This window comes from Rutidosis leptorrhynchoides, chromosome 2 (genome assembly GCF_046630445.1).
Source record: "Rutidosis leptorrhynchoides isolate AG116_Rl617_1_P2 chromosome 2, CSIRO_AGI_Rlap_v1, whole genome shotgun sequence".
Taxonomy (NCBI): Eukaryota; Viridiplantae; Streptophyta; class Magnoliopsida; order Asterales; family Asteraceae; genus Rutidosis; species Rutidosis leptorrhynchoides.
The window spans coordinates 421896356-421907500 of record NC_092334.1 but is presented as its reverse complement, the minus strand read 5'-3'; the positions used below and the strand labels follow the sequence as shown (position 1 = coordinate 421907500).

Below are 11145 nucleotides of genomic sequence, written 5' to 3'. Positions count from 1 at the left end.
ATAAAGTGAAAGACTAATTAAAGTAAGAATAAGGGTTCGACCCATTTTGCTCCCTTTCGGCAAAGTAAATTAACCTAAGGTTAAGATAAATTAAGGGTTTACTCCGGATTTTTCTTCCATTTAGGTGTCATAGACCGAGAGGGATATTTTCATTTCTTGTCTACTCTTTTCTTTACCAGTATTTTCTGTACCACAGCCATTATAAAATCCGTATCAATCAAAGAAAGTCTAACTGTTGGAAAAGTCGTATCCAAGGTAAGGAAAGAGAGGGATTCGAACCCTCGGTAAGCAAAAGCCTACATAGCAGTTCCAATGCTACGCCTTCAACCACTCGGCCATCTCTCCATAAGGAGTGATCCCATTTTTTTCATCGGAGAAATCGAAGGAACATGTATCACACGCACAAAATCAGAGAAAATCTCTCACGAATATTCTACCATAATGGGTATTCAAGAATCAGTACATGAAGTTTTAATGAATTTGAAAGAAGTCGTATTGAGAAGTAATCTCTATGGAACTTGTGAGGCGTCTATTTGTGTCAGGGGCCCTGGACTAAACCCTAAACCCTAAACCCTAAACCCTAAACCATAAACCCTAAACCCTAATAGAGTCCGAGCTCACGTTATGGAAGAAGCAGAAAAAGGAACCGAGAAGAAGGTATCAGCAACAACTTGTTTTATTACGGGACAGCTCATAATGTTCATATCGATCTATTATGCCCCTCTGCATCTAGCATTGGGTAGACCTCATACAATAACTGTCCTAGCTCTACCGTATCTTTTGTTTCATTTCTTCTGCAATAATAATAAAAACTTCTTTGATTATGGATCTACTACCAGAAATTCAATGCGTAATCTCAGCATTCAATGCGTATTCCTGAATAATCTAATTTTTCAATTATTCAATCATTTCATTTTACCAAGTTCAATGTTAGCGAGATTAGTCAACATTTTTATGTTTCGATGCAATAGCAAGATGCTATTTGTAACAAGTAGTTTTGTTGGTTGGATAATTGGTCACATTTTATTCATGAAATGGATTGGATTGCTATTAGTATTTAGTATAGAATAGATAGAATAGAAAGTAAAAAAAAAAAAAAAAAGTTAAAACGTTAAAGATCTTAAAAACTTAAAGATTGAAAAAATAATAGATTATTAAAAAAAGGAGTACATAAGAAAAATAAAAGAACAGATAAGAAGAAATACGCCCCCCTGATCGAGTTTCTAAAAATTCGGTTGATTGTGGTGGGAATCAGCATGACACGGCGTCAGGTGCCTTCTTATACCTGCTAGTGTAATGTTCAACTCCAGTGATGGTGTGATCACCTTGTGCTTAGGGTTCCTATGAGATACCCTTGGAAGCATCGAAGATTTTAAATAGTGATCGACGGGTGATAGTAATTCGACGGTTGCGAAAGTCGAAGTTTAGGAGCATTGCAGTAAATACTTCTTATGAAGTGGCGGATGAGCGAACCTTGTTACTCTTATGTGATAGATGAGTAAGGATAACCGGTGAGCCGGTGATGGACTTAATGGTCGATTAGGTCGAAGGTTATGATGAAGCGTTGATATTGCGGTCGATGCAATTATTGTGTCGGATTGGTCACTCTTCCCCATGAGAGTGAGCAATTGTTGATAATGGTTAGTTGCGTAGAAGGTCGGGTGATCTCGACTGTGATGCACGACTGATTAAGCGGAGTGGCATATGTATGTGGGACTTTGGTGGAGTTCGCTTTGCGAACAATGAAGAGCTGTTAATTATGATTTGTGGTATGATGGTACGATGTCGTCGCGTGTACGACGTCTCAAGTGATTGTACATGTCGGCTCTGAGAGCCTAAAGTGAATTTGCGGTGATTTGATGTTTATGACCAACAGTGAGAATGGTCAGGTGTGACGTGGAATTACAATTCCGCGGGATGTGATCATCTTGGCGGTGAGAATGGAGAGATAAATCCTAAGTGGGGGAGTTTTTACTACCGCCCGAGGAATCTCCGGCGGTGTTAGATCAAGTGAAGCGTAAGTCTTCTTGTATAAGGTGGTCTTGCAGTACCAAGTGCGGTATGAGACCAAGTGTGAAGTTTGAGATCACGGACGTGAGAGAATGTAACTGTCGTTGCGGGTGCTCTCGTGATGTAAAATTGGGTTGGTGCGAAACCCGGATAGTGCTGTTGAGTAGGTACGAGTTTGATTTCGGTATGGATACTATCATCAACAGATGCTGCTTCCCAAATTGGGTAAAAATGTAAACCTATAGCTGCAGAAGTAGGAATAATGGCACCAGAAATAATATTGTTTCCATAAAGTAGAGATCCAGAAACAGGTTCATGAATACCATCAATATCTACTGGAGGAGCAGCAATGAAGGCGATAATAAATACAGAAGTTGCAGTCAATAAGGTAGGGATCATCAAAACACCAAACCATCAATGTAAAGACGGTTTTTGGTGCTAGTTATCCAGTTACAGAAGCGACCCCATAGGCTTTCGTTTTCGCGTCTTCTTCTTTCTTTTTTGATTACCTTCCTCGCGTATATGGCCATTTTCTATTCGGAAGAATAAAATAAAATTGTCTTTTGGAGAAATGGCTGCGCGGTTGAAAGCCCCGGTCTTAAAAACCGGTATAGTTTACTATCGAGGGTTCGAATCCCTCTCTCTCCTTTTTTGCTTGTTGAATAGATTTGTTTCTTTATTGTATTGGTTTTGACCGAATGGTTTTATTATCATAAAGAAAGGGAAGGGGCTCGGCTATCCCGCCTACCCAAGCCAGAAAAATGGATTAAATATAAATGAGTTGAAAAAAAAAAGAATATTTTTTTATGACATGATCCCTAATATGTATGCGGGAACCGAAGTGACTCCTATTTCAAGTCTTTGATCTCCTGTCTCAATTAAGAGGGGTCATGGAAAGAACAGGTTCAAAATCACGATCAATTCCTTTTTCAAATCCTGCTGCAGCTGCACGAGCCCTTCCTGCGTGCCACAAATGCCCTACGAAGAAGAAGAATCCTAAAACAAAATGAGAAGTAGATAACCAACTTCCAGGAGACACATAATTGACTGCATTGATCTCGGTAGCTACTCCGCCTACGGAATTTAAAGAACCTAAAGGAGCATGAGTCATATATTCTGCGGAACGACGTTCTTGCCAAGGTTGTATATCTTTTTTCAGACGGCTCAAGTCCAAGCCATTTGGACCCTTTAGAGGTTCTAACCAAGGAGCACGCAAATCCCAAAAACGTATAGTTTCTCCTCCTAAAATGATTTCTCCGGTCGGGGAACACATTAAATATTTACCTAAACCGGTAGGACCTTGAACGGATCCCACATTAGCTCCAAGACGTTGGTCTCTAACTAGAAAAGTAAATGCTTGGGCTTGAGAAGCTTCTGGTCCAGTGGGTCCATAAAACTCACTAGGATAGGCCGTATTATTGAACCAGACAAAACAACAAGCAATGAAACCAAAGACAGATATAGCCGCTAAACTATAAGATAAGGAAGCCTCTCCAAACCATACAAGTGCTCGTCGAGCCCATGTGAAGGATTTGGTTAAGATATGCCAAATTCCACCAAGTATACAAATGGAACCTAACCATACATGGCCCCCGATTATATCTTCCAAATCGTCTACACTAACAATCCAGCCTTCTCCCCCAAAGGGCGATTTTAGTAAATAACCAAATATGATACTTGAGCTAAGCGTCAAGTTGGTTATTTTTCTTACATCTCCTCCTCCCGGAGCCCAAGTATCATATACGCCCCCAAAATAAAGAGCCTTAAATACTAGAAGAAAAGCACCTAGACCTAACAAGATTAAATGAATACCTAAAATTGTAGTCATTTTATTTCTATCTTTCCATACATAACCAAAGAATGGAAAAGATTCTTCAAGCGTCTCAGGTCCTAAAAGTGCATGATAAATACCACCAAAGCCCAATACTGCAGAGGAAATTAAATGAAGTACTCCAGATACAAAGTATGGAAAAGTATCTATAACTTCCCCACCAGGACCTACCCCCCAACCTAGTGTAGCTAAGTGTAGAAACCAATCGCGGTCCGGGAAAAAATCCCAATATCGTATTTGCCTAGAAGAAAAACAAAAATTGCGTTTTCATTATGGTCTTACAGAACGACAATTACTTAAATACGTTCGTATCGCCGGAAAGGCAAAGGGGTCAACAGGTCAGGTTTTACTACAATTACTTGAAATGCGCTTGGATAATATCCTTTTTTGGTTGGGTATGGCTCCGACTATTCCGGGAGCTCTCCAATTAGTTAACCATAGACATATTTTAGTCAATGGTCGTATAGTAGATATACTAAGTTATCGCTGCAAACCCAGAGATACTATGGCGGCAAGAGACGAACAAAAATCTAGAGCTCTAATTCAAAATTCTCTCGATTCATCCCCTAATGAAGAATTGCCAAACCATTTGACTCTTGAACCATTCCAATATAAAGGATTAGTCAATCAAATAATAGATAGTAAATGGGTCGGTTTGAAAATAAATGAATTGCTCGTCGTAGAATATTATTCTCATCAGACTTAAACCTAAGAAAAATAAAATATAAATAAAGTGAAAGACTAATTAAAGTAAGAATAAGGGTTCGACCCATTTTGCTCCCTTTCGGCAAAGTAAATTAACCTAAGGTTAAGATAAATTAAGGGTTTACTCCGGATTTTTCTTCCATTTAGGTGTCATAGACCGAGAGGGATATTTTCATTTCTTGTCTACTCTTTTCTTTACCAGTATTTTCTGTACCACAGCCATTATAAAATCCGTATCAATCAAAGAAAGTCTAACTGTTGGAAAAGTCGTATCCAAGGTAAGGAAAGAGAGGGATTCGAACCCTCGGTAAGCAAAAGCCTACATAGCAGTTCCAATGCTACGCCTTCAACCACTCGGCCATCTCTCCTACATAATGATTATGACCCAAAAATAGAAAAGTGAGTGAATAGTGAATCATTCTTATTAGATTATTGGGTAGGTACAACCAATCTATTCTAACTAGAAAGCGATAAAAAATAGAAAATTTTTCATCATAGTAAAAGCAGGATCTTTCCTTCTAGTCTAGGCTAGGGGAATAAAGAGAAAATTGTTTTCTTACAAAAACTGTTAATGAAATTCTATTCATGTTTGCAAAAACAATGCTATCTTCTTTTTCTGATTATATATTTCTACTATACCTACCAGAGTAAATAAATAAATTATAAATTCTATCGACTGAGCAAAGGGTCTATCTTTTGTAGATTATGGTTGATGGATATCTTTAGATCATGATTCTATTTAGACTACGATTCCATATCAGAAGAATTCTCAAATTGCTTTCTAGGCCAGTTTTAGAGTTATCAACAAAAATCCTTATCCCATATTCCATCTATCTTTCTTTTAAAATGAAAAATTGAATTGATAAACAATTTTTTTATAGTTGATTGTATAGTGTATACTCGCTAAGTAAACAATAAAAAAATAGGCGGTTATTCTATTTTCATCATAAAATGATTATTCGATCCTTTTTCTTCTTTGTATCATAATTGAATCAAATCAACTAAGGTTATTCTAAGCTGTAACTTCAATCAAATAAGAATACTTTATTTTGTTGGTAGACTAAGACTATTCCAGTAAGATGGAATCAAATCCGGTTCGCATATTTATTTCTTAGTTCTTATCAATTCAATTCCTGTAATGTAAAAATGAAGAATTTGAATATTGTATTTTTTAATATTGATATAGAATATCTTTTTTTTTTATGAATCTGTTTTTATGTTATTTCGTACTGTAGAATTCTTTTCCTTGTGGGATCATTTTCCCGCGAGAAGTAATGAGAACAATGAGAGAATGGATTGCTACTTATGTCTAGATCGCGGATAAATGGAAATTTTATTGATAAAACCTTTTCAATTGTAGCTAATATCTTATTACGAATAATTCCGACAACTTCAGGAGAAAAAGAGGCATTTAGCTATTACAGAGATGGTACGACTTGATTTTTTTTTACTCTCATTCTTACGAAAAATGCCCAGGATTCGTGATCGGGAAAAAAGAATAAAAAAATCTACGCTTCTTGAAGGTAAAGTTTGGAAATAGAACAATTCCTTCTGTCGTGTATCCTCGATTAATGCAGCCTCAGATGCTATGTTTCAATTCTCAATTATAGTATTGAGCGAAAGGTTATACCTATAGGTTCGGGTCAATCCTAGTCCACTAGTACCAATAGGCAGCAGAGGGGAAGAAGCACTACACCTAGGAATCAACAACACGAAAACTTTGTTATAAATTATCCCTTTCTTTAGCAGGCTTGGGACTAAAAGAATGGTTGGGACAACAAACATCCATCTCATTTGTATTTTGGATACTCGTATAACCATCGAAGGCTGTTGAAGTGACTAATTCCTGGCAATTGGGAAGCGTTGAGAACAAAGAAATTGTTGGAGTTATCATTTCTCTCTAGTACCAATACGTTTGATGTTACGAAAAGATCTCTTGCAGGAAGGTTGGCTAGAGATTTCTTGTAAAAACACTAGCCCTACTCAGTTCATAATGAGATGATTTTCATCTTCTTTATCATTTTATCATTATGCACATAAGAGAGGAGCCGTATGAGATGAAAATCTCATGTACGGTTCTGTAACGGAGATTCTTTGAATTGAATGACGACCGTAACGGATGTCAGCTCAATCCAAAGGAAATTATGCTGAAGCTTTACAGAATTATTATGAAGCTATGCGACTAGAAATTGATCCGTATGACCGAAGTTATATACTCTATAACATAGGACTTATCCACACAAGTAACGGAGAACATACAAAAGCTTTGGAATATTATTTTCGGGCTCTCAAACAAAACCCATTCTTACCACAAGGTTTTAATAATATGGTCGTGATCTGTCCTTACGTGCGACTATCTCCACTATAGAAAGATAAAATTCGCTAGTAAATACTAGAAAAAGGGGCTTTCTACATATGCATCGTCTAAAACAACGATTTTTATGAGCTGTAGAAAAAAAAAAGAAACTTCATAGAAGTTGAAATATGAAGAAATAGATATTGTGATGCCCCGTACAAAACCATCGTGTACGAATCATCAACAACAGGATCATTACAAGGTTAAGTACTATATGCTGTAATTAAAGAAGTTGCATTCACGATAAAAAGGTGATGTCATAACCGACATCAAATGTTTTACATTTCGAAAGCATGCTTCACTAAGTAGAAGCAAATAATAAGTGTATGTGACCACAATGGTCGTTACAAGTCATAGTTCAAAAGTACGAATGTTTGAATGCAAAGTAAAGTAGTTCATGCGTGGACAACTCTAAGCAGCGGGTTCTACAGCACGACTAGTACACAGCGGAAGCAACCTCAAGCACCTGAGAAATACATGCTTAAAAATGTCAACACAAAGGTTGGTGAGCTATAGTTTAAGTATAACAGTATGTAAGGTAGGCCACGAGATTTCAGTGCTACAAAGAGCGTTTCAAAACAGTATGATAAAGTATATGTTAACCGTGGGCACTTGGTAACTAACTTAACGTTTATACCCAATGAAAGTACACTTGGCAAGTGCGTATGTCTACAAAGTATTAAACACTCGTTAAATGCTAGCGCTACTAGCCCGAGTGGGGATGTCAAACCCTATGGATCCATATCTAAGATTCGCGTTCATGGTTCAAAAACCAATGATTAAACGTTACTGAGCTAAAGGGAATGTTTATGCCGTTGTATAACCCACACATATATAAGTTTAAGTACTCGTGCCTAGTATGTAAAACATAAAATCCGCTTGTATTCTCAGTTCCCAAAATAAGTTAAAGTAAAAAGGGAATGCTATAACTCACAATGATATGTAGCGGTAAAGTAGTAGTCCGGAAAGGTATGCGAGTAAACGGTCCGAAGTCCTCAACCTAAGTCAAATAGTACTAAGTCAGTAAATCGTCTTAATAGGTTTAAAAGTATGTAATTAAGGTCTTAAGGGTCATCATCATTCATCATTAAACAAAAGGCGTAAGGTAGGTTTCGTTTATGAAAGTAGTTTAAAACAAAGTCTGAGTTCAGTCAGTCACCACGGCCTCTACCCTTACTGAATTAAGGTGAGACCAGTGGCCATGGCTCCGTCTATGAGTCCCTTAAGTGTGGTAAAATTTACAGAAGCAAACTCGTCTTGGTTTGACTGTGGCGACGGTCTAAGTGCGAGTAGGTCAGAAATTTCTGCACAACGTTAAAGGACATAGTAACGATCGGAGGGCCATAAATCCTAAAACGTAACTCGGATTAAGACGAGTCCTATATGAAAAGTTATCTACTCGAAAAGTTATATCTAAAAATCATGGTTAGAACAGCCCAGGTCTACTGGTATGTTCCAGAAGCATCAGGTCAGTAGGTTTTGGACAGAAGCAGTGAGTTTAAAAGGGTTCCGGTGGTCTTGGTGCTTGATGTTCATCATGGTTCTCATCCTTGATGCATATAGCTTCAAGTGTACAACTCATTGATGTATCTACATCATCTTAACCAAGTCTTGGCCATCATAACCCTAGTGCAAGTCTAAGACATGAAGCACAACTCACTTAAGAGTTGCATGTAGTTTGATGAACCAAAGTTACATCAATGTCTTAGATCTAACACATACATGAACTTTAAAAGAAATATTGAACTTTAAACTTGAAAGTTAACTAACTAATCAAGATCATAAGTAGTAGAACATAGTTCTTAGTTTGATCTTGAAGATCCAAGACTCAAAAGTCTAGATCCAAAGTTATATTTAAAGAAAACTTATTTGTGTGTTCTTGAACTTTCAAAGTTAACTTAATTTGTTCAAGAGATATGAGATCAAGACTAACTTGTAGTACTTGACCATATAACTAACTACATGAAATTAAAGTTCATAAATTGAAGAAGTAAACTTAAATAAACAAGAAAAAGATTCATGGTTGTTCATACTTTTTAAAGATTCAACCAAAGTTGATCTTTAAGTAAAGTAAACTTTAAGTTTACTTCCATGACTTACAAGTATGATTTTATAAAACCATGAACTTAAATCTTTTGATGCAACATATGTAGAACATAAACTAGTAAGCTTAGTTCTTGTTTGTTCTTGAAAACACAAGATATTATGAAGAATTCAAACTAGTAAGTTTGATTCTTGAAAGCTAGTAATTAAGTAACAAGAAACTACAAAGTAAGTAACAACAACATGATTTAAATAACTAGTAATCAAAGACAAGTAACATTTAAATAAAAGAATGATGATGATGAAGATGTAGATTTCGGTTTTTAGAAGTAAAAAGAGAAGAGAATTAATTGTTTCAAGTCACTTACAAGATGAGAGAAAGAGAGAAAATGAAGCAAGTAAAGTGTGTGTTTGAATGAGAGGGAATACAAGTGAAGTAGTATTACATAAAATGAAACAAAAAAGGCATTCCCAAGGCCTAAAACTTTCGGCCAGCAGCAGCTCACAAGGGGGGAGGGCTTTGTTTGGTGGTCTCTAGCATGTAAAGCTTCAAAAGTTGGTTACTTGGTGTGTTTACATGGGAATTATATGATAACAAGATTCTAAAGGAAGTAACTAACTAGTTACATGTTAAATGGTGCTTACAAGTTGCAAGAGTGGGCTAAATGGTCCATTACAAAATGTAGGGTGGGCTTGGAAGTCCAATAACATGAGTCCATTACACTAACAAAGCCCAAGTTCAAATAAATCACAAGTTAAACCAATTAAAGCCCAAGTAACTAACTAATAGCCTTAGTTAATTAAAATGATTAATAAATTTAATCATGAATGTAAATAATATCTAAAAATATTATTCGTGAAAGTTCCGGGTGTCACAAAGATGTTTCGGGCACTTAAAAGTCAAGTACGGGCAATCATGGCAACATGTAAATGTAATAACATACATCTGTTTTATCACACGTATTAATAATAATAATTATTAATAAATAAAGGTTGGAAATTCCAGGGTCATTACATTACCCACCTGTTAAAGAAAATTTCGTCCCGAAATTTAAGCTGAGGTAGATGGAGGAGTCGGGAAAAGGTGAGGATACTTTCGCATCATTTGATCCTCTCGTTCCCAAGTAAACTCAGGTCCTCGTTTGGCATTCCATCGTACCCGTACAATCGTAATCTTGTTGCGTTTCAAAGTTTTGATCTCACGATCCATAATTTCAACAGGTTCCTCCACAAAGTGGAGTTTGTCGTCAATAGTAAGTTCTTCCAATGGTATGATAAGTTCGGGTGCAGCAAGACACTTCTTCAAGTTCGATACATGGAAGGTAGGATGAACTGAGCTCAATTGTGCTGGTAGATCCAAACGGTATGCAACTGGTCCAACACGTTCCAAGATCTCGAAAGGACCAATGTATCGTGGGTTCAACTTTCCACGTTTTCCAAAACGGATCACACCTTTCCAAGGTGCAACCTTCAACATTACACGATCACCAACATTAAATTCAAAGTCCTTACATTTAAGATCGGCATAACTCTTTTGGCGATCACGGGCAGTCTTAAATCTAGCTTGAATCTGAGCAATCTTCTCCGTCGTTTCGTGGACTACCTCGGGTCCGGTGATTTTCTTTTCGCCTACTTCGGCCCAACAAATAGGAGATCGGCACTTACAGCCATACAATGCTTCAAAAGGTGCAACATTAATGCTAGAGTGATAACTGTTGTTGTACGAGAATTCGGCGACTGGCAAATGCCTTTCCCAGGCCTTTCCAAAATCAATGACACATGCATGCAGCATGTCCTCCAAGGTCTGAATCGTTCGTTCACTTTACCCATCAGTCTGAGGATGATAAGCAGTACTCATGTCAAGACGAGTTCCCATGGCTTCTTGCAAAGAACGCCAAAATCTAGAAGCAAAACGGGGATCGCGATCGGAGATGATCGATAAAGGTACACCATGACGAGATACAACCTCTTTGATGTATAACTGAGCAAGTCTCTCCATTGTATCAGTTTCCTTCATCGCTAGAAAGTGTGCAGATTTGGTAAGGCGGTCAACAATAACCCAAATAGTATCGTATCCGCCCACCGTCTTTGGTAGCTTAGTAATGAAATCCATTGTTATCCTTTCCCACTTCCATTGTGGGATCTCCGGTTGCTGAAGTAAACCAGAAGGTCTCTGATGCTCGGCTTTAACCTTCGAGCA

The 11145-nt window shown here is 37.3% G+C and overlaps 2 non-coding genes across 2 annotated transcripts; both read right to left on the bottom strand.

Annotated features, from left to right (window-relative positions):
- Positions 1-258: 258 nt before the first annotated feature.
- TRNAS-GGA (transfer RNA serine (anticodon GGA)) lies at positions 259-345 on the bottom strand. Its single transcript has one exon. It is a non-coding gene; the product is annotated as a tRNA-Ser (tRNA).
- Positions 346-4827: 4482 nt separating this feature from the next.
- TRNAS-GGA (transfer RNA serine (anticodon GGA)) lies at positions 4828-4914 on the bottom strand. Its single transcript has one exon. It is a non-coding gene; the product is annotated as a tRNA-Ser (tRNA).
- Positions 4915-11145: the final 6231 nt, after the last annotated feature.